Source organism: Myodes glareolus, chromosome 10 (genome assembly GCF_982192425.1).
Source record: "Myodes glareolus chromosome 10, mMyoGla1.1, whole genome shotgun sequence".
NCBI lineage: Eukaryota > Metazoa > Chordata > Mammalia > Rodentia > Cricetidae > Myodes > Myodes glareolus.
This window is the reverse complement of record NC_142035.1, coordinates 76,877,605-76,902,256: the sequence shown is the minus strand read 5'-3', so window position 1 is coordinate 76,902,256 and position 24,652 is coordinate 76,877,605.

Below are 24,652 nucleotides of genomic sequence, written 5' to 3'. Positions count from 1 at the left end.
AGCCCGGCTCTGAGAAGGTAGAGATAGGGGCATTCATGGAGCTTGAAGGCCAGTTTCAGTGAGTGACTCTGCCTCAAAGAATGAGGCAGAAAGCCATTGAGAAGACACCTGACGTCAACCTCTGTGCTCCCCCCTATACACATGCAAAATGCGTGTGTTTTGCACAGCCTGATCAAGAACAGCTGCTGAGGGAGGTGAGCAGGCCAGAGTCTGAGGTCGGACAAGGATGGCAGATGCTACGTTGCTGGCCAGTCAACTCTATCTCCAAACACCGCGAATTCAGCTGAAGCTCCAGAAATGCCAGTCCTTAAGACAGGACTACACTAGCCCAAGCACATGGGTCACACTTGACCCACGTTGTCAAAGCTTAAAAATAAACCTCAACAGAATCCGACAGAGCAGTAACTCTCAGCCTTCCTAATGTGACCCTTGAATACAGTTCCTCATGTTGTGGTCACCCCAACCACAAAATTATTTTCACTGCTATTTCATAACTATAATTTTGCAACTGTTATGAATTGTAATGTAAACATCCATGTTTTCTGATGGTCTTAGGTGACCCCTGTGAAAGGGGATCGTGTCCCACAGGTTGAGAACGACGGCAGTAATGTTAGGAAGAAATTAAATGTCCACCAGAGTGACACACAACACTCTATAGACTCAAGGCTGCATCACTCATAATGTTTAGCATCCAATAAGAAAATTATAGGGTAGATGAAGAAGGAAAATCAAAAGATGAGCCAGGGATAAAGATCAAAAGAACAGTAGAGATGTCACAGACATGGGTAGTAGCAAAGACTGTAAGGTACCCATCACAAAGACTGTAAGGTCATCATCACAAAGAAGTCTGAGAACAAAGAGGAAGGAATGGACATCTCAATGTAAATACCTTCACAGAGAAAGGTTTATTGTTCTTTTTTAAAAGACCATTGGAAATTATAGAACAAAAAAAAAAAAACAAAACACATGGGCTGGAGAGATGGCTCAGCAGTTAAGAGTACTGGCTGCTCTTCCAGAGGTCCTGAGTTCAATTCTCAGCAACCACATGGTGGCTCACAACCATCTGTAATGAGATCTGGCGCCCTCCTCTGGTGTGCAGGCATACATGGAGGCAGAATGTTGTATACATAATAAATAAATCTTAAAAAGAATAAATAAAACACATGAAAGTGAAGTCTCAATAGAGAGAGTGAAAAATAATGAGGATTCAGGGAAAGGGGAAGAAGAAATGGCCAAAATTTTCCCCAAAGATCCCTAGGTCAGAAACTTGGGTCCCAGCAAGGAGCTACTGGGAGAGGGTAAAAGCTGCTGCATGCACACGATGTGCTGAGACAGACCCCAAAGCAGCTCCGCATCCATCGTGGACCTCAGTGACTGAAGCTGTAGGCCAAAACAAACCTCTTCTGTTTATAAGTTAATTATCTCAGGTGTTTGTTGTAGAAACAGAAAGCTGACTAACCTAGCAATCAACTCTAAGTCATGGCTGAAGGACTTGACTAACGACTGCTCAAACAAAGACGCAGCAGTCAATACACACACGGAAAAGTGCTCACCGTCATTAGTCACGGAGAAAAGGCAATTAAAACCACAATGACATGCAGCTGCCCAGCCACCAGTGCGAGCACAGGCACAGAAGGTCGATGATCGCAAGGGTTTATGAAACCGTGGATTAGACAGAACTGCCACCCATCGTTGACAAAGGCATAGAACAAGCTCTTTGGCAAATCATCACCAAAGGAGGACAGCGAATTTCTCCATTCTCACTTTCTTCTACATAGCACTTTCCTTCTGTTATCAAATGACTGCCCTTCTGATGTGGGATGCCCTTCTGCATGCTGTGAATATGGGTTGCTTTTATTAGTTGATGAATAAAGCTGCTTTGGCCTATGGCAGGGCAGACTATAGCTAGGCGGGAAAAGTAAACTGAATACAGGAAGGAAGAAGGAGTCAAGAGAGGCATTAGCATCCGCTGGAGGAGTAAGATGCAAGAGTGTTACTGGTAAGCCACAGGGCATGTGGCGATACACAGATTTTTAGAAATGGGTTGATTTATATGGAGAGCTAGCTGTAAGGAATCTGAACCATCATCCAAACAGTTTGTAATTAATATTAAGCCTCAGAATGGTTATTTGGGAACTGGCGAGTGGGAGAGACAGCTCCAGTTACAACCTTCCACACTAGCAAGAATGTCTTCACCCTTCCATTCCCCACGGGTCCAACCAGATCACCCATCCCAAGTGCCAGTTGTCTTTGCTCGTTGCTTGCACGTCTGGCCAAGTGGGTGTAAAAAGAGGTTTGTACAACTCAAACCTTTCCTCAGATTTAGTAATTTTCTGAAATAATTCACAGTGCTTGGGAGGATACACTTACTGGTTTGTTGTAAAGGGCATAGTGAAGGATCCAGATGAAGAAATACATAGGACAAATCCCAGAGGGTCCCAAGAAGAGTCACATCTATCCCCAAAGAGTTAGGGATCATCACGCTTTTGGGGGCTCTCTGAACTCCATCTTTAGAGGTATTAATTCAGATGTCATTTTATAAGCATAGACAATTATTAACTGATTAATTATTAATCATCCCTCCCTTTCCAGGATGATGAGGAGAGAGTTTTAAAGTCCCTAGCTTCCAGTTATGACTCTCATTCTGGTGACCAGCCCTGACCCTGAAGCTAGGCAGGAGCCCACTACAAGTCACCTCATCAAAACAAGAGAAATCCCTGTCACTCCAGAAACCCCAACGGATTTAGCAGCTTTACGCCAGGAGCAATGGAAAAGACCAAATGCTAGAACAAAGGTGAATTTTGGCACCTCTGTCCCTCAGGAAGCTGCAAGGGTTCAAGATGCTGAGCATCAGTCTCTGAAGGGGTACATCCTTGAGTACCATAATATTAGCCGAATAGTCTTCATTGTTGGTTTCTTATCAAATTGAATGCATCACTACTCTGAAACCAAGCATTTCCATTCCTAGGTATTCACCCAATTGCAATCAAAAGGCATATGGACCAAAGACTTCAGTGGTATTTACAGTTGTAGTATTTGTTACGGCCCTAAAGTCAAAACAATTAAAATGTTCATTAAACAGAAAACCAATGGACACATCCCAGCATCCTCAGACAGACAGACTCAACAACAATGCTTGAGATATTATGCTGAATGAGAGAAGATGGAACCAAGAGTACATATCATGAGACTGGGTGGTTTCAGGGTAGATGGCTGCATCTAGTGCATTTTCTGTAGTAAATAGATAACTCACAACAGCAGTTATTTAAGGCCAAGGGTAGATTGGGAAGAAAAAATTTTAAAAGATCATGAAAATGTTATCTTACTAGGGGTGTGAAAAGTTTTTCAATGTGACAGAGAGATAGTTCAGTGGTTAGGACCACTTCCTTACTGTGCAGAGGACCCAGGTTCAGTTTCTAGAACCCACGTGGTGGCTCATAAGCTGTAACTCTAGTTCTAGGCCATCGGAGGCCTCTTCAGACTTACTGAAGCACCAGGCATACCTGTGTGCCTGTGTGTGCATGTGTGTGCATGCAGGAAGAACATCCGTACACAGAAAATAAGTCAGTACAAATTATCAGGAGTGTGGGGTAGAGAGATACAGACTCATACTAAACCTTGCCAAGCTGCACACGTAAGTAGTGAGCAGCTCCCAAGACACAAACCAATGAACACACGCATTGTCGTGAGAGAGATGTGGGTTCAACATCTGGGTTTTGTCACGTATTATTTGCCAGCCTTGGTAAAAGCAGGTCTTCTCAAAATTCATCCTCCACAGCCATCAGGAGGAGAATGAGAATGGGATCGGATAATGTGTGGAATCAGCAGGGCTCCAGTGACTTGAACTTGTTTTATGTTATCATAATAAAATGACATGTGCCATTGTAAAAACTCATGTAAAGAAATTAAACAATAGGGCTGGAGAGATGGCTCAGCAGTTAAGAGCATTGCCTGCTCTTCCAAAGGTCCTGAGTTCAATTCCCAGCAACCACATGGTGGCTCACAACTATCTGAAATGAGATCTGATGCCCTCTTCTGGCCTGCAGGTAGACACACAGACAAAATATTGTATACATAATAAATAAATAAAATATTAAAAAAAGAAATTAAACAATAAACTGCAATACCACCCAAAATAACTCCTGTAGACTTGGATGTAGAATTCCTTTCTGTTCATGTACATACTGGCTTTCTCTGCATAACTGACAGGGCCAGTTGTATGCAATGTCGATTCTTCAGTATGGAGTGAGAGTGCTTTTAGTAGACATACTTATAAAAATATTAGAGAAGGAAGGCTGGTAACTTCTGAAATCTGTAGCTTATAGAATATCTACAGTGAACATGTGTGGCGGGTATGGGGGAAGTGCATGCGTATGTGTGTATGTGGGTGTGTATTGTGTGTGAGTGTGTGTGTAAGTGGGTATGTGTGGGTGTGAGTGTGTGTGGGGTGTGTGAGTGTGTGTATGTGGGTGTATGAATGTGTATGTAAGTGTGAATGTGTTTGTGCATGAGTGTGTGTATGTGAGTGTGTGTGTATGTGTGTGAATGTGTGTGTATGTGTGAGGGTGTGTGTATGAGTATGTGAGTGTGTGTGTATATGTGTGAATGTGTGTGTGTGTGTGTGCATGTGTGTGGGGTGCTCACACACATACATATGTGGGTATTGTTCCTCAGGAGCAATCCACATTGATTTTGTTTTTGTTTTGTTGTTGTTGTTTTTCTTTTCTTTTTTCTTTTTCTAAGACAGAGTCTATTATGTAGCTCTGGCTGCCCTGGAACTCACTCTGTAGTCCAGGCTGGTTTGAAACTCACAGAGATCTGCCTGCCTCTGCCTCCTGAGTACTGGGACTAAAAGTATGTACCTCCCTTCCTGACAACCCACATTGTTTGTTGAGGCCAGGTCTCTCACTGAGATGTGAGGCTCACTGACTCAGCTAGCCTGGCCGGCCAGCAAGCCCCAAGAGTCCTCCTGTCTCTGCCCTCCTGGTGGGTACCGAGATTACAAGCGCATGCCACCATACCTTTTCACCTGGTGGTGGGGACTGAACTCAGGAGCTCGTGCTTGGCTTGCGAGCTCTTTACTAATGGAGCCACCTCCTCAGCCCCACCTAGTGAGCTTTTTCAAAGGCAGATCAGGGTCAGGTGTGTGCTTAGTGTATAAAAGTGTTTGCAACAAAGCTTTAGAGCCTGGGTTTGATTGCTGGAACCAACAGGGTGGAAGAAAAGAGTCAATTCCTACAAGTTGTGCTTGATCAATGAGCATCTTGTGGTATGTATGCCTAAACAAATGGGTTTAAAAAAAAACCCTCAGATGTGGCTTCCCAGACTTCATGATAGCATTCAATGTTCTCAAGGCAAAGTTCAGCAGGTGCCCAGAATCTTCATGCTTGGGGGAATCTAGAATGAGTAGCTCTGAGGGCTGATGAAGGCTCTTTTCATATATCTCATCCTCCCTGGACCACAGGCCAGCTAGGACATGCTTTTCCCTTGGAAACAGGCTCTTGGCAACACATGGATCTTCCAATGCCACGCCCTAAGCTTCTTTGTTTTGGAACACGGAGGTAACTACCAGTATGTCATACCAAGACAAAGTCATCAGGCACAGCAGTCCCCTTTACTCTGATTAAAGCAAGGTAAAGACGGAATAAAGTAGGGCCAGAGTTCAGCCTAGTCCAACCCGTTGAGCTCTTGGCCAACTACCATAATGAGCTCTCAATGGCATCACGTTCTCCTCCTGCCTGCAGACATCACACTCTTTCTCTGCCGGCTCCCAACTTCTCATCAGTCCTTGACTCTTTCCTGCTTCTCCTAGTCAGGCCAAGTAGTCCGTGCTATGTGGTACCTGCCCCAAGCCCTGCACGTTGCTGTCATAGCTCTATTTCTTTCTGTACCCCTACCCTTATCTCTGTGAAGGTTTGGTGTGTTGTCTGTGCTATGGAAGGTGAAGAGGGGAAATTGTATTCTAATGTACAAGCGGACCATCTTCAGTTTCCAAGGAGATCCTTTTGGTGAGAAGTCTTTGGAAAGACAAGTGAACAAGCGTACCCCTTTCTTTGAGTTCCAGTCAGAAACTAAAGCACAGTGATATCTATGCTCTCTGCCTGGCCTTTCTCTTAGGTGTTTTCCGTTCTTTGTGACAGCAGCTGGCTTCAGGGAGCCTGTGCACTATGTACAAGTTTTCATCCCCTGGGTTCTGTGTTCTGACTATGCTTCGCATCTCTTTCCTGGGCAAGTTCAAGCTAATGAGCTGCCTCACCAGAAAGTGTACAGAAAGACCATCTTCCTTCTGAGAATCAGTGGGGCAGGCTGACAGGGACAGCATTCTCAGGGTCCCTTCTTCATGTAGCTCCCATTATGAATTCCTGTTACTCAGGTCATTGGAGCTGCTGAGGTTTCCTACTAATGATAATGTTCTTAGGTTTAGCTTTGCCTAGACTTTTCTATGCATCTATAGGGTCATATCCTACAAACACATCCCTGTGCTTTGTTTCCTTCAAGAGAGACAGAATAAAAATTTCTATTGTTTATTAAGAAAGCAAACAAACTACTGGCAATACTAGCAGCTGGCTGCCGGGTCCACCCACACAATCTCTCCTGATCCATCCATCAGAAAGGAAGCTCGCCAGCTGGGATGTTGGGTTAACTTGCCTGTGAGCTCTTGTAAGGTTCATTCGAAGAGAAAACTCCCTAGATACTCCACGAGGTAGGCAGCTGAGCGTCTCTGCATGCATGCATCTTGTCTTTGCTGAGGAGAGAAACTTTCCGTGGCAGCTGGAATATCAAGTGGCTATTCAACATCAAGTTCTGCAGGTTAAAAACGTCCATTCATAATTATACTTGCAGAATAGGTCTTTCGAGTATTCTTAGTGCTCTGGGGACAGTCTGTGGAAATTACCAGGATTGATGGGCTAGCAAGCATCCTGAGAAACACCAAATAAATTCCTCTGCTGCCTATCACTTGTCTATCTATCTCTCTGGCTATCTTTTATCTATCTATCTATCTATCTATCTATCTATCTATCTATCTATCTATCATCTATCTATTACCTATTTGTCTTCTATTCCTCATTAGCCTATGTATCTATCATCTAGCTTTCTATCATCTATTTATCCATTACCTATCACTTATCCATCTATTATCTACTTATCATCTATCTATCCATCCATTACCTACAAATTATCTGCACATTGATTATATCTTTATCACCTATTTCTCTCTCGTTAACTCACCTACCCATCATCTATCATTCTTTTTATATATCTATTCATTATTATTTATCATCTATCATCTATTCTATCATTGTCCATCCATTATTCATCAAGAATCTACCAATTATCTGTGCATTTTCTTTCTAGCTCTCTGACATCTGTCCATTATCTCTCTGTCTGCACACTTTATCTATCTGTCTGTCTGTCTGTCTGTCTGTCTGTCTGTCTTAGATCTGATTGCATTTTCAAAGGCCCTGGCATTTCTGCACTTTATATAAGGTAGCTTGCTTGCTGCTGATAATTTGGTTGTTAGTCTGGCTTGCCGAGAAGGCCTGAGGCGCAGCAGTTCACCGTGGGCTGGTCCTCACTTTGTGCTTAAGCTCCTACTTGCTGGGTGACACCAGAGAACAAAAGCACAGACTCATTAGTTCCTGCTTGTCAGAACTACTACATCCTTAAAAAAGCAGATCATGAAGGCCCATCCTGATTTGGAACAAGCGACACTTCTGGTTTATTCTTAATTGTCCTCCTATGCAAATTTTTCTCTTCCTTTCTAATTTGTTATGTGAGAAAATATTAAATTAGTCTGAACATGTAGGAGCGGTCTCCCCGTACTGAGTTTTTCTCATCTTCCCTTCAGCGTTTAATCAGTTCTTTTTTTTCTTCTTTTTTCTAGATTTGTTTGGCAAGTTGAGGAGAAAAGATAACAGGATTAGGGGCTGGGGGAGGCAGCTTTTTAAAGACAGAAGTACAAAAGGAGCTGCCATCTGAGGTCTCAAATTAGGATGGGAAGCACATTCTCTGTAGCTGTATCTTACTATAATTGAATGTTTAAAACAGACGATCTGACGTGATTCAAGAGCCTGCAATTAAATTTATTTTTCTAAGAAGTGCCCTCTTAGTATATAATATAGCCTAATGGCTGCCCCTCACAACTAACTTGGAAAAAGAGTGTATTTCATTGTGAATGTATTTCATGTAAGAGCATATTTCATCTTAATATGCAGAGTTTTGATAAATGACAAGACCTAGTTAGGTTTTTTGAAGACCAGATACTTACTTCTTTCCCTGTCACATATCTGTTGGGGTGACCCTGACCAATCTGGGTCATTTTCCATTTCCATCAGCTTGGAACCTCTTTCCTGACTTAGCCCATGACCTCTGAGCTCCGCATGAGTCAAGGTGCTTCGTAAATGGGAGCGAATGTTAGGATCCACAGGACAAGTCAGTTAGTAGTAAAGCACACACAATTCCCAATCAGCCTGAGCCAAGCAGATTCAAAGACCAGGCTGGGACATGAGAAAATTAATCCCAAAGCCATTTGAGTAGACTTCCTGACTCCGCGGTTCTGATCTAGGTTACTGTGTGGAGGACAAGTTGGGACAGCTTTCTGCGGGTCTTTTGGAATTTCCTAGCAGAACAAACCAGAATGCACCGTGACCCAAGGTCCATGTGTGCAGGAACCCTGTGCTGCTGAGATGTAAACAGAGAAAGCCTGGGGAGATGACCCAGCAGTACTGTGCTTGTTGTCCAAGCACGAGGACCTGGCTTCAGACCATCGCCCAAGTCAAGGCCTGGACATGGTAGTGTTAGCCTGTGATCCCTGCTCTGGAGAGGCAGAGGCAGGAGAATCCCTGCAACTTACTGGCCAAGTGGCTAGCTGAATCAGGCAACTCCAGATTTAGTGAGAGAGCCTGAAACAATAAAGTGGAGAGTTATTTATGAAGACACCTAATGTGACCTCTGACCTTCACATGCATATATGTACACATATACACAACGCACGCACACAACACATGCACACATAGCTTGCACACACACAAGTTCTTTTAAAGAAATAAATAATTGCCATTGACTCCTCCTGATGTCTGGGTTCTTGGCTCTTGCCTCATCCCATCCTCACAACTCGTAGCTTCCCTGTTGCTGCAATAAAACCCTCTGAGTATGTAAGGGAGAAGAAGAGGTTCACTCTGTCTGGCGGTTCAATGGTGGGGCAGTCCATCATGGTAGGGAAGTCAAGTAGGAGCTCCAAATAGCCAGTTGCATTGCATCCACAGCCAAGAAACACACCAATGACCAGTGCTTAGTGCTCACTTTCTCCATTTTATAGTCTGTGATCTCTTTGGAGGGAATAATCCTGCTCCCAGTCAGGCTGGGTCTTCCCACATCATCTCTCGGGTGTTCCCAGGTACTGTCAAGATGACAGTTGAAGCTGACCATCCCAGTAACCCTCTGAAGCTCTTCTCACCATGTCACAGAAGTGGAAGCTGAGGCCCAAAGGGGCATGGGAACCTGTCCAGTATCGCAGAAAGGGGAAGACCCAGCTGTGCCTCTCAGCTGCACAGTTTGGCTGCAGACCCTGAATGGTCAACTACTGTGCAGGTGAGGAACCAAGTTGTGCTGAGCCTGAAGCCTGAACAACTTCAAAGCGCCTACCCCCAGAACACAAACCTGCAGACACAAGCCAGGCACAAAGACAAGCAGCAACTTACAGGGAGGAAAGAAATGGCAAAACCTGCGTAATTTTTATTTATTTATTTATTTATTTATTATGAATACAATATTCTGTCAGTGTGTATGCCTGCAGGCCAGAAGAGGGCACCAGACCTCATTACAGATGGTTGTGAGCCACCATGTGGTTGCTGGGAATTGAACTCAGGACCTTTGGAAGAGCAGGCAATGCTCTTAACCTCTGAGCCATCTCTCCAGCCCCAACCTGCGTAATTTTAAATAGCTGACAAAAATAGCACAGGCATCACGAAATTCAGAAAAATTACTTTTAAAATTAATTTACTGCCTTGTATATTTTTTCCTCCCTTTTTTGGCTGCACATTCTGCTCCTCTGTTCACTTCTTATGATTTTGAAATATCTCTCTTTTATAAAGAGAATGGGAAGTTCTCCGAGTTTTTCCCACAGCTCAGGAAACTGGACCCCCCCACACCCCGCCCCGTTATGGTAGTTGTAGCTCACAAAGCATGTCACTTTGGGTGGCCATTTACCTCCTGTTTGTGGTGCCCATACGGATGTGACTCCACAAAGGAGATCCTGATGATGCTCCGCTAAGGTCTCTAGACATGAAGCTTCATCTGTAGTCATTACTAAAAGTGAGCAGCGTTAAGAGTGGTTCCAGTTGCATCTGCAAGGAATCTTAACCTATTTGTGTCCCAGATGATGAGAAGAGTGTTCTGTCCTTAGCAAGTGGCTCTATCTTTCCGAACCACTTCTGTGTTCCCACAGAATCCTGCGTCCATTTTCCTTGGGCATGTCTGGGCTGAGGAACTTGACCTTCAGCCCTACAATTTCATACGAGCGTTCTGAGAGTTCCCACTTATAGTTAGTGCTATATAGCGGCATCCCAGAAGGGCACACTAACTTTCTATCCTGGAAAGAGCCTATTTGATAAGGGATGAGCAGTATAAACCTGCCAAAAATTATCAAAGAAAGACACTTTGTGGCAACTTGGCCGTGCTTTTTCTGTGTTTGTGCATTGTGTGGTGCATGTGTGTGTGCCCAGGAGCACATACCAAGGGCAGGGGAGGGTGCCATATGCCCTACTCTGTCATTCTCTGCATTGAGACAGGTGTTAAGTATTTTCTGGCTAAACCTCTCTGCTGACGCAAATAATCAAACCAAATCAGATCGAATTAAAAGATGTCCATGTTTAATGGATCACAATACACCCGGGTGGTCCCGGGGAAACATGGAGAGGGGAAGAAAGAGAAGGGGAGACCACAGGGAACCCGGAGACCACATGTTCATTCTCTGGGGAGCAGTTTAAATAGCCTGTGGGAGTGGTCTTGACCTTCCCTGGAGAGGGGTTTCTGTTTGGCAGGCTTTCATGACTCTCCCTGGGGAGGGGTCACCATTTCGCAGGTTTTCTTGGAGATGGAGTTTGGACTGAGGCAATTCCCAGGGGAGGGAGCTTATACCAGGAGCTGGGGTGAAGCCCCCAGCTAAATATTCCAGACTTTTTGTATAAAGGGGTGCCAGGGAGCTGAGGTGATGCTTCTAATCAAACATTTCCAACTTTCTTTGGATAAAGGGATGCCAACTCAAGTCTGGCTACTTCCTGTGGGCATGGGGTGATGTGGGAGAGGGGAGAGTAGGGAGTTGGTGCACTCACACTCAGCGGGAGGTGTGGCTGGAGCATCCGGTTTACTGTCATCCTGAAGACATCAGGCATCTGTTCCTTGATGAGAAGGCAGATGGAAAATATATTGTTATTATTGGCCCTGTGAATGGGGCTAGTCATGGGAAGAGTCACTAACTGCCAGAAAGAATGGAACAGAGAAGTGCCTGGTTGTATAGGGGAGGCTCAGGTGTACAAGTGGGACACAAGAGCAGATAAAACCAGATTTTTGTTGGTTGGTGTCCTTGAGCCAGGAGAGTTGGTACCAATGGTGAAGTGCTGGGAGCTGGTGCAGGTGTTGGCGTTGTCTGGAAAGCACTGTGTAAGTTGCTCTTGGCCCAGACAGCAGGAGTGACCTGTAAAATGCACTTGAAAATGGGTGGGGTTAAAATATGCTCTGGGGACTGTTAGTTTTTACCAGACCTGATTTGTGATACGGCAGCAGAACTTTCTCCCCGGAACCTGTAGGTATCTGTAAGACGAGGGGAACAGATTTACATCTTGGTATCATAGCAATGGCTATTGCTTAGGTTAAAAGGTATGAACATTTTAGAAGACAATTAAAGGGAATTGGAAACTCTGAACCTCTGAAGATACACCTATAACCTGTTAGTCCTGGACTATGATAACTGTTAAAGAGGCACACCTGTCTGTGTTTTAGCAGGAAGCTTCACAAATGAAGTAATGAGATACCAGTACCTTAAGTCATCAAATGCCATTAGACAGATCTAAGGGAATAAATGAGCAGAAATGAGACAGCTTTTTATAAAAAATTATTTATTATGTATATGATATTCTGTCTGTGTGTTTGCCTGAAGGCCAGAAGAGGGCATCCGATCTCATTTCAGATGGTTGTGAGCCACCACGTGGTTGTTGGGAATTGAACTCAGGACCTTTGGAAGAGCAGGCAATGCTCTTAACTGCTGACCCATTTCTCCAGCCTGAGACAGCTTTTTTAGCTACGCAGGCAATCCCAAATCTCTCTGTAATCTTTGGAGAACGCCAGCCTTAGAAGCAGTGCTTGTTGTTAGCTGCTGAGTATAAGAGGCTCAAAGATTTTCCTGTGGGATTGTCTTGGCAGGATGAGAAGATTGATTCCCCAGATGTAGCATTCAGAAAGCTGAAGAAGTGGAAGGCCTCTTTTTGTTGTGCGGGTGGCTTTGCCAAACCCAAAGGCAAGGCTCGAGGTGGAAGGCCTTTTGTAACCATGCATCTTTTTGGAAGAGCTATAGGATGCTGCAAGATCTGGCATGTCTCTGTGTTAGAAGCACTTTTGTTAAATGCCATACTCTCAGATCTGTACAGGCACTTGACAATTGGGTACCATTACCTGTTATATTTAAACAAGACATAAGTTAAATTTAGCCATCTATTTTACCCAATTAGTTACAGCTTACCAATGCTAATAAATGTAAAAATGTAAGAAGATTAAAAGGAATATTTTAATAAGTCAAAGAGTACTAGTGCACATGGGTACTCTTACCCAAGATGGTGGTAGGGTCAAAATGGAGGTTACCCACGTGTTTGTATTTTTCCAGAGCTGTTGTAACCCAGAGTTATAAGTTTTACAGATCTTAAAACATGCCCACATACACACAGAGAAATAAAACAAGAATACTGTGGCCACATTATTTTAGCAGACAGACAAATAAAACTCTTTTAGGAACTTGTGTCAGCCGACTAACTTAAAAATCCCAGTGTGGGCAAGAGGCAGAAGCCAGGGAAGCACCCCCGAGGTGGTCCCATTAAGGACTGGATTAGCAGACACTGCAAGAGGGAACAAAAATAAAGAAGGGCACCTATACAGTTCTAGAGTGAAAGGTCCGGAGGATGAATCCGGATCCAGATCCATTGTAGAGAACAAACAGTAAGAGACAAACAGCTGGAGAAGTGGGGAGGGGAGCAGGGAATAGGAGTGGGGGTGGGAGCACAGCATCCAGAAACCATGCGCTTTGGAGTCTTGTTTGTTTTTAAGTTAGATGTTAGCCCCAATTTAGAAGGATTTTTGTAAAGGGCAGCCCAAGGGTATTTGGTGATCAGGCTTTGAACCACAAGAGCCCATTTAGAAGTTTATGCTAAATTTTAGGACTCAAATCTGTCACAATGCATCCACTGTGACAGGGCCCTTGAGTCAAAAACGGGGAGTGGGGCTCATGGGAAATGAATGGCAGACATCTCTACTCACTTAGTCCCACCTCAGTGAGATCTGTCACACTGCTTGCATGGGGGCACCTGACACAAACTGTGTCTCCAACAGAAAAAACCCAAAATCAACAAAGATAAATAAACATAAATAGGCCCTGGGCCCTAGAGGTATGTACTCAAAAAGGAGAACTCACCAAGACGAAGCAGCCCCCAGCTAAATATTCCAGACTTTTTGTATAAAGGGGTGCCAGGGAGCTAAGGTGATGTTTCTGACCAAACAACAGGGTCTCTCACTGACCCTGGAGTTGGGTTGGCAGCCTCAAGCCCTAATGATCTTCGTGTATCTGTTTCCCAGCCCTGGGGTTACCAGCACACATGTAACCACCCTTGCCTTTATATATGAACTCTGAGGATGTAAACTCAGGTCCTCGTACCTATGTAGTAAGTAGTCTGACTCACTGAGCCATACCCCCAGCCTGCAACTTGCTTTAAAAGGTCTTGGTAGAGGACTGGTAGATTGTGGGCCGTCAACCCAGTAGAACCTTTTCAGGTTTCAGAGAAAATGAAGTATGCATCTAGACACAGGTGTTGCAAAAGGAGCGGCTGGCTGCGTTCCTGCCTGGATCCCGGCTATCTTACCCCCGAAATAATTACACAGAAACTGTATTCATTTAAACACTGTTTGGCCCATGAGTTCCAGCCTCTTATTGGCTAACTCTCATATCTTGATTAACCCATTTCTATTAATGTGTGTAGCACCACAAGGTGGTGGCTTACCAGGAAGGATCTTAACCTGCATCCATCTTGGAGAGGAGAGCTATAGCGTCTGCCTCACTGCCTTCTTCCTCCCAGCATTCTGTTCTGTCTTCCCCGCCTACCTATATTCTGACCTATCAGGCAAAGCAGTTTTCTTTATTAATTAACCAATGAAAGCAGCAGATTGATAGAAGACTCTCCTACATCACACAGGTAACGAAAAGTAGCCTTCACTCAATGTTAAATCTTGTGAGACAAGAAGTTAGAGGACAATGCAGACTCTTGGTTGTCTATGTAAGCTTTGGCATAGTTGTAATGTACTGGCATTCTTTGGAAGCACATTTAGGAAACTGAAAGGTGCTCCTGTCTGAATCTTGACTGAGAATCCCGCCATAAGAAGGGAAAGTTTTAATTTTGACTTTATACCTTTTCATCCTGCTGGACTAATTTGATGTTGAATACACGTTTTTGCATATTCTGTCTTGCAGGTGATGACACTCAAGCTCCAAGTGGATTAAGAAGAAAGGGAAACGCATGGATTCCCACAACTGTGTTGTTCTAGAGCATCTGGCCAGGCAGGATCCAGGCTCAGAGGCTATGGAACTCCTTTCTTCTTTCCCTTCATCTCTCCTCCCCTCCCTGGGTTTACCCACAACGGGGTGTTCTGGTGTTTGTCCTTTTTGTTAAAGTTTTGTTTCTGTTAAAAGTCTTGTCTGTTCCCTATGTATGGATGAAAATTGTAAATAATGTGGCCACATATCCACATTTGTTGGAGTTAAGCCCCACTAAATCTCTCAGGATTCAGAAGGATCTCTATAGCAGGTGGGAACATGAGTAGTAAGGTCTGAGGGTAAACAAAATAAATTAGCTCACAGAAGTCTTTTTACCATGTCCCATTTATTCTTGCTATGCTCTCTCCAACACTCTCTTGATGTTTTCCTTTCCATGTTGCTCCTCTTCCCATCCCTCAAGGTTTCCAGTTCATATATCCACACAGACATAGTTAGCAAGAATGCACTTTTTAGGGCTAACAGAATGGATAAAAGACTAACAAGGTAAGCACCTTATGTCTCAGAAGGGGCGTGGCTGTGAAGCTCCCCAGCAGATACCTGGAGGGTTAGGATGGCGTTTCACACACCCTGAGCTAAGCATCCTGGTGCTGTATCCCCTGGCACCCAGATGAGAAGGAATTTCTTTCTCTGGGACTGAATTAGTGACCCAAGCTTTTCTCCTGTATATTTTATGGGTAAAGGTACAAACAGTTACTTTCCTAGACTAAGACAGACCTTGTGTCAGATGAAAGGTGAAGGTAAGTACAGACTATTGATAGATTGTTAGGGAAGAGCAAAGACCAGTGGGTTACACTCTCCTGAGCTGGCTGCTAGAGAATTCAAGGCCACTCAGACCTGTTTATTAGTAAGAACAGAAATTGTCTTTCCTGCTCATTGCCTCCTGCTCAGGGCTCCTTTCTTGTCAATGAGACCTACCACTAAGGATAATTGTGGGGGTCTAGCTTTGTAGATTTTACTATGAGAACAAAGGTTTGACTGAGTGAATGCTTCACACCAGAGCCCCAAGATGTGGGGAAAGGTATACAGCTGCCAGTTCAGGAAAAGTCAGGTTTAAAGGATGCTTTATACACTGCTGGGATATTTTGGGATGAATCCCATTATGAAAGGGAGAAACCTCACGATTTCGCAAGATTTCTACAGAACTGACAGTGACTATCCAAAAGACAGGTGTTCCTGAAACTTTGCAAGTCGGATCTCCCATGAGCTGTACACTTGTGGGTCTATGAATCTGTCAGCTGTACACTCACCGCATAATACTTGTAGCTCACATCAGCCACTGTATGCTTGCTTTACGCCTGTGTGTATATCTGTGCTTGTTTTAAAATCTGCAAGATGTAACTCAAGATTAGAACTGCTCTGGAAAAGTACAAACATGTGAATAGCCGCCATTTTTGTTGAGGTCAAAACAAAAACCTCAGTGTCATTTTTACTGAGGATACCAACGTGCTCTGGCCCCACCAAGGAGACATTCCACCTCCAATATACATTAGTTTACAATATAATTCTATATGATAATTCCTGTCCTGTCCTAAAAATAAGGTTTATAGCAATGCTGATTTACTGAGCTATTAAAACTATACCTCTGCATTCATGTACAGGGGTGAATCTTTCTGGCAGCCAGATTTTATATAAGAATAAACTCCTTGATAGTGATTTAAAACACTAAATTGTTTACACTATCAAAACTTGGTTTTGCCTTCTACAGGTTAGGAATATTCTCTGGATTTCAGAACCACAAAAAAAAAATCCCACCACCACCACAACAACAACAACCAAAACAAAACAAAATAAACTGGAGACTGAAATATTCCTTCTAATCTTCTTGCCTATGCTAATAGTGGTAGGCTGTAACTGATTTGGTAAACTATATGTCCAAATTTAACGTATATGTCTAATTTAGATATACCTGAGAGGTAATGGCACCCTGATCCTTAGGTGCCTTACAGATCTGAGAATATGGCATTTAATAATAATAAAAAAAAGCTTCTTATGATAGAGACAGGCCAGCTCCTGCAGCATCCTTTTCTCCAAGAAGATGGACGGTCCCAGAACTTCCTCCTGGAGGCTTGCTTTGGATGTAGCAAAGTCAGCCACACAGCAAAATACTGCCTTTCACCTTATCAACTGCCTGAACCCTGCCTGGACTGGACAACAGGACACTGGGGGATTGATCGTCTCATCCTGCCAATACAGGTAGACCAAACCCTACCCCCACACGAAAATCTGTCAGGCCTCCTGGGCTCATCAGCTAAAGGCAAGTACTGCTTCTGAGACTGGTGATCATCAAAGACCATGGAGAGACTTGGGATTTCCTAAGTAGCTGGAAAAGCTTCCTTGCTTTTGTTCATTTATTTATCCCTCTCAGATCTGTCTGATGGTATCCAGTGGCTAGGGTACTAATAGCTCACTAGGTTATTAGTTAAGTTTCCTGCTAAAAGTTCAGACAGGTGTGCTTCTTTCACAGCTTTCATGGTCCAGGATGAACAGGCTTCAGATGTAACTTCAGAGGTCCAGAGTTTTAAATGTCCTCCAGTTGTCTTCTGGCAGGTCCATGCCTTTTAACTTAAAGACATAGCCTTTTGCTATGACACCAAGATATAAATCTGTTCCATATGTTTGAAAGACACCTGCAGGCTCCTGCACAGGCCCACCCTCGTGCTGGACTTGTGCCAAAGACAACCTGCAGAATGCCCTCCAGATAACACCACCACCTGCACCTGTTCCTGGGACTTCACCATTGGTACCAGCTCTCCAGGTCCAAGAGGACACCTATTCAGGATACTTGGTCTGTTCAGCAGCTGGGACTCTCCAGTTTCTGGTTTTCCAAGATGTCACAATGAACCTATCTTCTCTTCTTCCTGGTGCATTCCTCTTTGGCAGTACAACTAGCACAGGTGTTAAAAATCTACTTTTTCTCCTAGCAACCTGCCTTCTCTGCTCCCATCAAGAAACAGATGCCCAAAGTCTCCAGGATGGTAGTTAACTGATTGCTTCTCCACTCACACCTCCTGCAAAAGGTGAGCCCACCGACTCCCATCTTTCCCCTCCTCACATTGCCCCATGGCCCCAGGAAGTAGCCAGATAAGAACTGGCATCCACATACCCAAAGTGTCTGGGATGTTCTGCTGGAAGCTTCACTCCAGTCCCTGGTATCCATAGACCCAAAGAGTCTAGAAGGATCCCGTGGAAGCTCGGCTCCAAGTCCCCTCCCCTGGAGTTGCCCCAGTCCAGACTCCGCCCGCAGTAAGCGACTCCACCCCCGAGGGCATTGAAAGGCCCCCCACCTCGTGGGTTCCCCTCATGGTCTTCTCAACTTCCCTTGGGGTCACCCAGGAATGCTTTGCTCATGAATAGACCTGGATTTGTTAATTCAGTTTGATTGGTTTATTACATCAGCAGCGGTGGAGTCCCATTAACCAGGGATTTAACCTAGCACTAGGCTTTCCTTCTGAAGTGCAAATGGCCGCCAGTCACTTCAGACTTGCTTCTCTCAGCTCAGTGGTCACAGCACAAAGGAGAGAAATTGCATTTCCAGAGTTTCCAGCGAGAATCATGGGGTTCAGTCTCCTGGGATCCATTCTGCAGTGTGCCATTCACTGAAGCCACGAAGATGTTATAGGCAGAGTGACCAGCTAGAAGGCCAGGCCGGTTCACCTGAGCCACATGGGAGAGCGTTGCTGGAGAGGGAGAAGGGACCCCAGCAAGGAAAGGCTGGGGGCTGTTTCTTAAAGATGAGGGACTCTCTCATCAAGTGAGAACAGTCACCTGCCACACACACTGCATTCTAGTCTTAAACAGCAGTAGACCCTTTATAAAGATAGTAGACCCTTTATAAAGAGAGTAAGTGTTCAGGGGAAGATGCCAGAGAAAGCACAGTAGAAACCACCGACTACCGCAATCGGACCCAGGGGAGGGAAAACTCTGCTGCTCTCCAAAAGAACCTCAAGTGGCAGTATGCTGGAGGAATTAGGCCAACAGAATAATTAGTGGTAAGTGTTGGGTTGAATTCAATAAATTATAGTATATCTATACAACGGGGAGTCCACAGACACTGAAGCCAGATGCATATTGATACAGAATACACTTACCACAATACATTCAATGCCGACTGAAAAACAATGCTGGCAGCATGAGCTTGTCTTTATTTTTCAAATGTGCATGCCTGTGTACAAAACAGAAAGACAAAACCACTGTACTATCGCTTCAAGGATAGCTGCTCTGGCTTGATATATTATACATTGTTCTACTTTACTTAGGTTCCATATTTGAATTTCCTAAGCTTTCTTTAATGAATATTTATTACCTGAACATGAGCAAGGCACAATGAGACACATGTATGAGAATGTCATAATAAAATCCTTTATTGTGTATGCTAACTTAAAAATTCATAAAAATAGTTATTACTGACGGAAAAGCCAGACAGTCCCATGAAATCCAGTGTTCATTTCCAGAGACAAAAATGCCTTATGCTTTTAGCTGTTTTTCTAGAATTTATCCCAATTTAATGAGATTACATGTTTATGTTGATATTGATGCTGTTTAGGAGTTTATGTAGTACATATTGGCTTTCTGCTGTGTTGAGATTTTCCTGGAGAGGCATGGTACACATGTATCTACTCACTGTAGATAGGGAACTGAAGACAGACCAAGAGTAATGATTCTGCCGATGTCTAGTTTGGACCATTAAACCAATGAGTTTAATGGACTAATTTACAGTGGTTTGGGTGAGGAGTTACGGAAATAGGGAGGACCCGAATGCAGCTGCATCACTCACGAGCCTACCCCAACACGGATGAAGATTCCCAAAAGCTGCAACCCTGTAGGTCTCTGCAAACTCTACAGTCAGATCCAACTGACCCCGTCCGCAACTGTACTGGTCTAAGTCTCCTCCCCCAGCTGGAGTCTACTGCTTCTATTACCTGGGGAAGGAGTCCTTATGAACTGGGTAAGTTTCAGCTCCTAGATATGTGAAGGTGACTTCTAGGGTGTCATGAACCGCCTCCCTTCTTCCGGGAGGGAATGTTTGCCCTGGGAGAAAAGTCCCATGGTAAACTTTCTCAGGAAGAGGACGGAGGCACACCGTGGGTAGACCAACCCCTGTTTCCGTTCTCCCAACACACATGCTTGCCTGAGCTAAACAAACTGCATCTTCCAATCTACTGATATTTGTTGTTTTTATGGTTGGCGCACATGGGACTATCAACCACCACTGAGCCATCTGCTGTATGTCCCTTTCCCTAAACACCCACTCTTTCTTAAGGATTTTGTTTTGACCCCAGAAAATCTGCCACTGAGTGAAGAACTGTTAAATGTAAAAAAAAAAAGGGTCTATTAAGTGGGTAAACATATTGAGGCATCCGATGTCAACCTCCAAATACTCAAATGACTTTCTCAGACAGAAAAATATATAAGATATGAATATCATCAATGTATGTTTAAATACATAATTCAGGATAAGCGGAAAGTAACTAGTTTACATTTAATGCCATATAAAGAAGGCGTAGCTTAGTCACCAAAGCTGACAAAACAGAACCCAGGATGTGACCGTAGAAGGGAGCTGTACTTGAAAGCCATCTTCTTACCACATCATTCTTTTCAGCAACAGCTTGGTCTGATCCTTGCCTTTCACAGCCAAGCCAATGGAGACGGCACATGCCTGAGGCTTTCTGAGATGGTCTGTCTTGCTTAGAGTCCTTACCTAACAAAGCCTTTAGTGGTTCTTTTGAACATAGGGAGTGACTAATGTGTCCAATGTGCTAGTCACTGTCTGGAAATGTAAACCAGTTGAGATTATGTGCTGTGCTATTGTGTGAAACTGTGATGTCAAATGACCCTACTTATAGGATGGATGTGGCATGTGCTTCTGAGTAAAACTTTATCCCCATAATAAAAATAAACTGAAGGATAGAAATGTTATCTGGAATGTGGCATAATTTTAAGGCAGATATCGTGAATAGAACATTTGAACAGTCTAAGTAATTACATAGAGTTTTGCTTTTCTTTCCCATAATTTGCTTTTTCTCTCTTCTTTTGAGGCAGTGTCTTGCTGTGTAGCCTATGTTAGCCGGTAATTCAGTAGGTTGCCCAGGCTGGCCTCAAACTTTCAATCCTCCTAGCTTCCCGAACTGTGGGCCTACAGAACTTCCCATCATGCCCAGACCCCATTGTTTTATTCAAAAACTTTACTTTGAAAATCTTCCACACAATGTATTTTGAAAATGTTTTTCTCTTTCCCCAATTCCTTCCAGATCCTCCTATACCCCTACCAACCTAAATTTATGTTCTCTCTCTCTTCTCTCAAATAAAAAAACAAAAAATGAAAATCACACACAGTAAGACAAAAAAAAAGTCCAAATAAAGCAAAATGATACCAAAAAATTTACAAAAACACCATGAAGTTTGTTTCTGTTGGCCCACTACACTTGAGCATGGGACTTTCCCTGAACTGTAGTTGATATACCCAATGAGACTCTGAAGAAGGATGTTTAAGCCCATGAGACTCTTAATCTCAGGGTCATGGGTTTGTGCCCCACATTGGGTGCCAACTATTACAAGGGATGGTGCCACTTGTTTGTCCCAGCCACCCAGCTAGATTGGCCCCAAAATAACCACACAGAAACTGTATTAATTAAATCACTGCTTGGCCCATTAGCTCTAGCTTCCTATTGGCTAAGTGTTACATCTTAATTTAACCCATTTCAATTAATCTGTGTATCACCGTGTGGCAGTGGCTTACCAGCAAAGCCCGGCTATCTCCGGTGGTGGATCCATGGTGTCTCTTGACTCCGTCTTTGTTTTGGCATAATATAGAATTGAAAATTACAAGTTCTTTCCTTCTGCATCTTAACACGTGGTTTTGTTGTCTTCTAGTTTGGTGACATTCTGACCTCTGTTTCTCCCTGACGGTGTTTATGATCTTTGTTTCTGATGATCTGAAGTTTGGGGATGATGGACTTTGATAGGAGAATTTCTTTGTAGGGGGCTTCTCCTGAGCAATGGCATTACACGTCTCTGTTTCACTACTCTCCGTGACTGGAAGTAGCATGGCTTTATCTAGTATCCTTAACTTACTAGCCAGAACACAGAGGACTTTAAGGAACAAGCCCATTCAAGATGAAAAGGGACAGTCTGAGGGTCAGGAGAGTGGGCAAGAGAGACATGGAGCTGTGTGAAGACCAGGGACTATGCCTCTACTGAAGCACACCAGTGCGGTGCTCAGTGAGCAAAGTTTCTTACCCAGTCTAATAGGCAAAGAATAATGAAAGAGCAGCCAAGCCTCAGAGGTTCCCCCTTGGGGATGAGGAAAAAGCTTGAAAGCTTTAGTGTGCAGGCTCTAGTATGGACATGCAGGAGCAGGTATGTGTTCATGCATTCATGTGCATGCTCATGCATGTGTGCATGAGTGCTAGTGTGTATGTTTATGTGATCACATGAATGTGTGTACACATGTGTGCATATACATATGAATGCCCCCCCCGTGTGTGTGTGTGTGTTGTTCACAATACTGTTTGGAGTGGATACAATGGGGGAAAACTACAAAGCCTGACTTCACATGAGTGAGTGCACATCTACATACCTATGCTCACAGGTTTGGACTCTCAGTTCTCTTTGAATGTGAGGCTCCTCTGACCTCTATCCTCAACCCAGACAGATTTTCAGGGTTTTTCCTCCATCTTTTTAATTATTTTTTATGGCAATCTCTTGTAATTCTTGCAATTAAAAAAAACTTTAATGAAGGTATGTACATGCGCTAGGGGAGCATGTGAGTCAATGCCCTTGGAGTCCAGAAGAGGGCGTCTGGTTCTAGGAGCTAGAGTTGTGAATCATCTGACCAAGGTGCTGGGAACCAAGTTCAGGTTCTGTTGATGCAGAGCCATTTCCTCAGCCCCCAGTTCCTGTGATTTATAGTAAAATGCCCACTGTTTCCTTCCAGACACTGTGCTCAGTCCTTTGTCATTTGTTAATGCTTCCTGGATCCCTGCGAAATAGATATTATACATCATTTCCAGGTAAGAAAACAGAGACCACAAGAGGGGAAGTAATGTACCTGCATCTTATCATTTATAAACTGCAGAGCATGCATCTGAACCCAGGTCTGATTCCAAACATGGCTCTTTGCAGTGTGGTCAATGGAACAAATGTTTATTGGGAAGCTTCTGCTGGGCACACTCCTGACTGCTGGGAAACCTTATTAAACAGACAAGAGCATCAGATTTCATGGAACTTATATTCTACCAGGGGAAATAGAGTGTGCAAGTTAAATAGCAGAGAGTATCAGACATAAATAATACTCAGAGTTAAGAAGGGAACAGAAAAGAGGGATGGGGAGAGCAACCGTCTGGAGTGCTGAAGCTTAGGATGCTTCCAGAGTTTGGGTTGGTGCTGGGATATGGGTGATGCTGGGATATTGGTGGTCCTGGGGTCTGGATGATACTAGGGTCTGGGTGGTTTGGGGTTGCAGGTGATGATGGGGTCTGGTGTCTGGATGGTGCTGGGATGTGGGTGATGCTGGGGTCTGGGTGGAGCTGGGATGTGGACGAGTGAACAATGCTGGGGTTTGGGTGGAGCTGGGACGTGTGTCATGCTGAAGTCTGGGTGGTATGGAAATTTGGTAGTTATAGAATCAGAGCGGCATTGGGGTTTTAGCAGTATGGGGATTTACATAGCAATGGGGTCTATGTTGTACTGTGACGGCAGTGGGTGATGCTGGAGTATTGATGGTGCTGGGATCTTGGCTGTGCTGGGATCAGGGTGATGCTGAGATTTGAGTGGTTCTGGGGTTTTGGTGATGCTGGATTATTGATGGTGCTGGGATCTTGGCTGTGCTGGGATCAGGGTGATGCTGAGATTTGAGTGGTTCTGGGGTTTTGGTAATGCTGGGATCTGGATTGTACTGAGATATGTGAGGTATTGGGGTTTGGGTGAAGCTGGGGTTGGGATGGTGCTGGGATTTGGGTGGTTCTGGGTTCTGGAGAGTGCTTGGTTCTCAGTGATGCTTTGGTATGGGAGAAGCTGGGATTTGAGTGGTGCTGGGATCCCAAAGGTGCTGAGAGGTGCTGGGTCTCTATTGTACTATCATTGGGTGGTGCTGGGTTTGGGGCGGTGCTGGGTTTTGGTAGTGCTAGAATTTGGAGTATGGTGATATGAGAGGCGGTAGATTCTTACTAAGAGGGGCATTAATATCTAAGATGTGTGTTCTTGCAGGAGGTCCTTGAGTAACGACACATTGGTTCATACTTCAGACCGAATATGGTCTTTCTCCCCAGTCACTGAGCTAATTGTTGAAAGCATGCTATAGATGAGCGAACCTTTCCTGGCTTCCACGGCTGCAGCGATCCCTCAACGCTGTGCTCACTGCTGCTGTTATGCCTTCTGCTGTGGTATAATGCAACTGCAGGTGTCCTTTCAGAGCCGGGACAATTTGCCACCAAATCTTTAGCAAATGAACCTCTTTGGTTTATTAGTTCTCAGTTTTGTGTGTTTCCTCATAGAACAGAGTAGCCAGGGAGAACCTCACAGGGGCTTTGTATGAAGACCCCCAAGGAAGAGAGCGAGCAGGCTATACTGTGATCCAGGCAGAAAGCGTTCTAGGAGGAAAAACAGCCACGCAAAGGTTCTAAGGTGTAGTGGGGATGTCAGGCCTATTTAGACTCAGGAGCAGAAGCCACGTGAGGAGAGAATGGCCATGAAATGAACACTGAATTATCCACGCCAGGCACGCCCAGGGAGGTCCCCTCCACCAGAGGAGGCTCACATCCACACTGAGATCTCTCCAGAGCCTGCAGAGAGGGGCTGGGTTTCGTTCGTAGGCGTGGGTGAGGGAGCCTGTCTACTCAAGCC